This window comes from Nannochloropsis gaditana (genome assembly GCF_000240725.1).
Source record: "Nannochloropsis gaditana CCMP526 unplaced genomic scaffold scaffold304, whole genome shotgun sequence".
Taxonomy (NCBI): Eukaryota; class Eustigmatophyceae; order Eustigmatales; family Monodopsidaceae; genus Microchloropsis; species Microchloropsis gaditana.
In genome coordinates, this window is record NW_005803649.1 from 15,711 (window position 1) to 21,295 (window position 5,585).

Consider the following 5,585-nt stretch of genomic DNA (forward strand, 5'->3'; position numbering starts at 1 on the left):
TCTCAGCAAACTTCCAAAGAATCTATCCAGAAGAAGGTTTTCATGTATTTTCAGGATGGTTTGTGATTGATAAAACCAGTCTTCTGGCTGAGCTATTGTGCCTTGAAGCTATGAACATGCTGAAATAAGGAGAAAACTTCTCAAAGCAGAGTTCTATTGTAACTTTTTGGGTGGAAATTTCATACTTTTGCCTGGGTTCTGGGCTCTCCCAAAAATTCACCTTCGTCGTCAGAAGATTGCACATCTAAATTATGCGGGAATTTAAGCAGACAAACAAAGCACAACGCACAACGCTTAACTCATGATCCACTCTATTTAATTCACAAACTCCCATTCTTTGATGAGTCCGCAGTAAAATAGCTTCTCAGCAATTGCCGCTCTTGACGTCGTGCCCGAGTGCGCCTAGTCATTGTCATCTGCTCTCATCTAGTGAAGCCCAATGCTTGACATAGCTCCAAAGTTCATTGATGAGTAACCTTGAACATCATGCATTCCGCAAAAGAGCAGTGCAAGCGGTGTGCGTGAGACCGGCAGGCCTTTGTAGAAGCCTGAACGTCAGACGGCGGCGTCAGCTGTCGCCCCCCCGAGTCCTTGGCCACGCTTTTCCGTTCTTGCTTCCCTATCCACTGTGACACAACAACTGCAAAACCGTACGTTTTCCTCATCTTATATCGTTTTCGTAGTTCTTTTCGAATGAGTTGAAGCACATTTATGCAGACAGCTGTAAATTTTCTCTGACCCGATTTAGCCATCAGGCCGATTTGGCCATCCCTTCTGGGCAGTCTGGTGACTGCCCTACGTTCTCTGATCACGCTCGTGATTTTGAGGCCTCACCTTTTGTTACATCTCTATGCAGTGCGCAGACATGTCTTCATGGCATGAGTAAGGGAAATTTCACATTTATGCGCGGATAGCTTTCCATGAGACCGCCTACCGACCTAAATTCCTTCCTTCTTTCTCTCCCCCTACAGGTTTCCTCACATGTCGTCTCCACGTCGAAGAAGCCCCCAAAAAAGTGTCACCAGTGGAAGCAGCACCCCGAAAGACGTAGCTGTTGATGTCCCTGCTCGAGCACTTCCCGAATATGCAGTCGTCACTCATGCCGAAGAAGAGACAAAGGATCAGAAATTGTCTCCCCTTGGCCTGACGGCGACGCCCTCGGAGAAAGCTGTGGGTTTTTTGACTGAGTTGCCTTCTTCTGGCACTTCTCCCTTCGACCCAGAATTAGGTCCCAAAGTTCTGAGCCCACAACGCGCGAAGTCCTCGGTCTTGCAAACCACAGGAGTGGAAATTGCTTTTCACCAGTTAAGCTTGACCGCCACCTACGTGAGCAAGAACATGAAGCGAAAGACTCGGCGCATCCTCAAAAATATCAGCGGCATCACACCGCGTGGCTCCTGTACAGCGCTGATGGGTCCTTCGGGATGCGGCAAGACCTCGTTGCTGCACACTTTGGCCGGCAAGAATGCGAAGTCGAAAATCTCGGGCCACATCCTTGTGGACGGAAAGGCTCGTGAGGAAGGCTTCAGCGCCAAAATCGGATACGTGGAGCAAGACGACCAGCTCATGGGAGTCATGTCTGTCCGGGAAAACATCCAGTTCTCAGCGGAGCTACGGCTGCCCGTTTCCATCTCCAAAAACGAGAAGAGATGCCGCGTGGAGGACACAATCGAGTTGCTCGGGCTCTGGAAATGCGCCAATTCCAAGATCGGAACGGAAATGATCAGGGGCGTTTCTGGTGGGGAGCGAAAGCGGTGCTCCATTGCCATGGAGCTAGTTGTGGATCCGGCCGTCATATTCTTGGACGAGCCCACATCAGGTGAGAAAAATCAATGGGAGGACCTATGGCGCGGCACCGGCAAGGACGGCAGACACGCAACTAATGCCCTTTATGCTTTTGAATCTTAATATTTGTACATGCAATTAGGACTCGACGCTTTTACCGCTCACAAGGTAAGTGATGTGTATTTTGTTCAAATAGGACCCTTCACCTTTATGTCCCGAACTGCCTATCTGGGCGTCTTGTGGCATTGCTCGCTTTTCACCTCGAGCCTCGTTGCTAATATCTGTTTTTTATTGCACCGACAGGTGGTGGAGATTCTCTCTGACCTGGCCTCCCACGGAAAGACCGTCATCCTCTCCATCCACCAACCGCGCTACACCGTGTTCAAGCTCTTCGACGTCCTCATGCTGCTCGCAGAGGGCGAGATGGTGTACCAGGTGATACGGGGGAAGACGTATACTCTTGTCGATGCGGCGAGGCTGGCTTTTTTTGATTGCTTGCTTTTTGCCAAATCTCTGAACGTGGTGCAATGTCTGCTCATCTTATCGCCCGCCTCCATGTCTCCAGGGGCCTGCCGCCAAGGGAGCGGAGTACTTCGCGCAGATAGGCTTCCAGTGTGAGCCCTTTAACAACCCCAGCGACTTCTTCATGGACGTCGTCTGCGACCAGGTTCGGCGGTTGGACAGACAGATCTCGTACGGCGGCTCGGTGCATGTCCAGGAGATGGGCTTCCTCGCCCGCTCCTTCAAGAACTCAGCGGAGGGCAAGGCGATAAATGGCGAGTGCGAAGCCCGAGTGCTTGACAGCGGCGTGGCCGTGGACGCCTCGCGAAGGATGGACAAGCACGTGCGCCACTACGCCACGGGCTTTCTGCATCAGTTCCGGACAATCAGTCGCCGCGTCTTCCTTGCCGTAATGCGCAACCCAGCCACGAGCATCTTCCAGGTCCTCTCCTTCCTCGCCTCGGCGGTGCTTCTGGGCGCCTTCTTCTATGGTCGGTTGGACGGAGGGCCCACTGCCATGCAGGTAGGGATAGGCTGTGTCTCTCCTCAGGGGGTCTGGGACGGATTTGTGCCTCTGACATGAGCACAGATGCCACGGCGGAGGTGGAGGAAAACTCACCTCTCTCTGCTTCCCCCCTTTAGGCCCACATCGGCGCCATGTTCATGGTCGCTTACATGATCATCTTCTCAGCCATCACGTCCCTCGAGCTCTTCATCCAGGAGCGCGCCCTCTTCGTGCACGAGAAGACAAGCGGCTTCTACAGGACCAGCGCCTACTTCCTTGCCAAGGTCGTCTGCGAGATCCTGCCCACTCGCATGGTCCCCACGCTCTTCTACGCCGTCGTCACCGCCTATATGGCCGGCCTGCGCACTGACTTCTACCACCTCTCATTGTACTGGCTGACGCTCACAGGTAGGCATTCTTTGCAAGGAGTCCAGGAGTCAAATCCTGCCCGAACCTGCAGTCTGGGACGGATGTTCGCGACTCTGACGCACGCTTTCCTCGTGGGGCTCCTCCATTCCCTTTCCACTCAGTCACAAGCATTACGTCCACCTCTCTCTGCCTTCTGGTCTCGTGCGCCACCTCCGTGTACTCGGCCGCCTTTATGGGGTGCGGGGCTTTCTACATCGTCTTCATGTTGGCCTCGGGCTTCGTTCTGCAGGCGGATCAGATCCCTGTCTACTTGGCGCCCTTCAAGTACCTCAGCTTTTACCGGTGAGTTAAGGTCATGATAGTAGTGTGCCATTAAGTCCTTCGGTTTCCTTTCTTTCCCTCCGCGGTGCTTCAAAATATCGGTATTTTACTCACTCTCCTTCTTTTGCAACACTCAAGATACTGCCTTCAAAACCTTCTAGCCCTCGACCTTCATAATCGTGTCTTCGACTGTCCAACTCCCGAAGAACTTATGGCAGACCCAACGCTAGTGTCCATCTGCCTTCCCACGGGTGATTTGTACCTACAGAGCCAAGGCATCAATCCTGACAATATCTGGAAAAACATTGGGATACTTGCTGCCATGACTCCTGCCTACCTCTTCATTGCCTACCTTTTCTTGCGATCGCTGAAAAAAACCACGTAAAGAACAAGAAAAAGGAGAAATGTGTTCGCCGCGTGCTAAATAGCTGAAATGAGACTGAATGTTTCAATCTTGGGTGCCTATTCTGCCTGGGCCTGTGTGTCCTTGCGAGTAGACCCTTTATACGATAGGAGGTATGATGCAGCGCAAACGTAGTAACAGTTAAGCGCCAGCTAAATGTCACATTAAATCATTGTACTAAACATACACTATTACAAGAAGAAAGTTACGTATTTCCGCAGTGACCCGATTGCTCCGAGCGCAGGTCACAGTACCTGCGAGCGCCCACGATTTTTTTACCACGCAAGAGGGAGGAGAAAGATGCAACCCCTCACCGTCCCCTAAGTATCTGTTTCTTATTGCCTCGTATATCTAGGTAGGCTTCGTTGTCCCATTCCCTCGGCCGTGACGTCACGTCTCACTAGTATCCACAGACGTCTGCGCTCGTGACGCTGACGACGTCACAGACATCCTCCACGATAATAAGGCAGACTCCGGGAGCTGTGGGAGCCAAACAGCCCATAATGTAGGAGGATAGAAAATAAGAAATTGAATTTATGGCATGAGGAACTTATATCTACCTAGCAGCAGCTGAGGTATTAACTTGGGAACACCGAGACCGCGGCCCGTTCCCGGCACTTCAATGGGCCAGCGGGAGCGGGGGAGAGCGTCCTGTGCCTTCCTTCGGGTGCACGTCCTCGTGTAAGCCACATCAATCTGTCATCGGAACTCATAATTTTTCATTAACAACATATGATCTCATTCTTCTGGAGTGAAGTGAAGGATTTGGGCCACACTGGTTTAGGTGGGTTATATATGTGGGGGCAATGGCCTCTGCCTCCTCTTCCTCAACGCGCCCCATCTCCCCAGTTCAGTATGCCCCAGTATATTGAATCGCGCCGCCGACACCGCACGATCCTCAGAAGAGAGGACAAACGATGTTGGAAAAGCTGGTACCACCAATATTTATGTTGATGCTGTGTGCAATTGGGGCGCAAGGACAGCACCAAGGTCACAGGGCGCTCCAATGGGACCAGCAGGCAGAAGACAACCCCCCTTTATATAGGCAAGGTGCCCCGACAGGCGAAGCAACGGGGAATGACGCTCCCTCTAAGCCCAAAACCGCTCTAAATCACGGCCCCGCACCACCCGAAACGGATCCGCTCTACTTATCTCGCGCCCAAGCCGTCCGTGAGTCCCCGGGTCGGGACCCTGTCGTAGTGCTGAACGGGCTGGGTGGTGCAGGTTTGAAGTTCCGGCTCCGTGGAGCCAAGCCGACACGTAGCTATTGCCGCTCTTGGTACGCCCGCTGGCATACTGCTTGGATTCTACCTCGCGTGCTGATTCCCCCCGTGGCCCGATGTCTGATGGAGTTCCTGACGCCGGTCTACGACGCCGAGGCTGGCACCTTCGACAGCAAGCCTGGGGTGGAGGTCAAGGTGGATGGCTTCGGCCAGATTATCAGCCTGGAGAATCTAGGACCTTCCATGCTACCACTGCGCAATTTCGACTACATCCACGGCTTCATAAATTTCATGATGACGGAGCTAGGCTACGGACCCGGGCTCGATCTCTTCGCGGCGCCTTACGACTGGCGGTACTCTCCGGACGTCCTCAAAGAGCAGGTGAGTTCCATGCATGCGCTAAGGGGGGTGCTTGTCAGATTTGTCCTTTGGTAAATCGTGTGCTTGCGTTAAGTCCCAGCTTGTTGGCTTTGCTGAC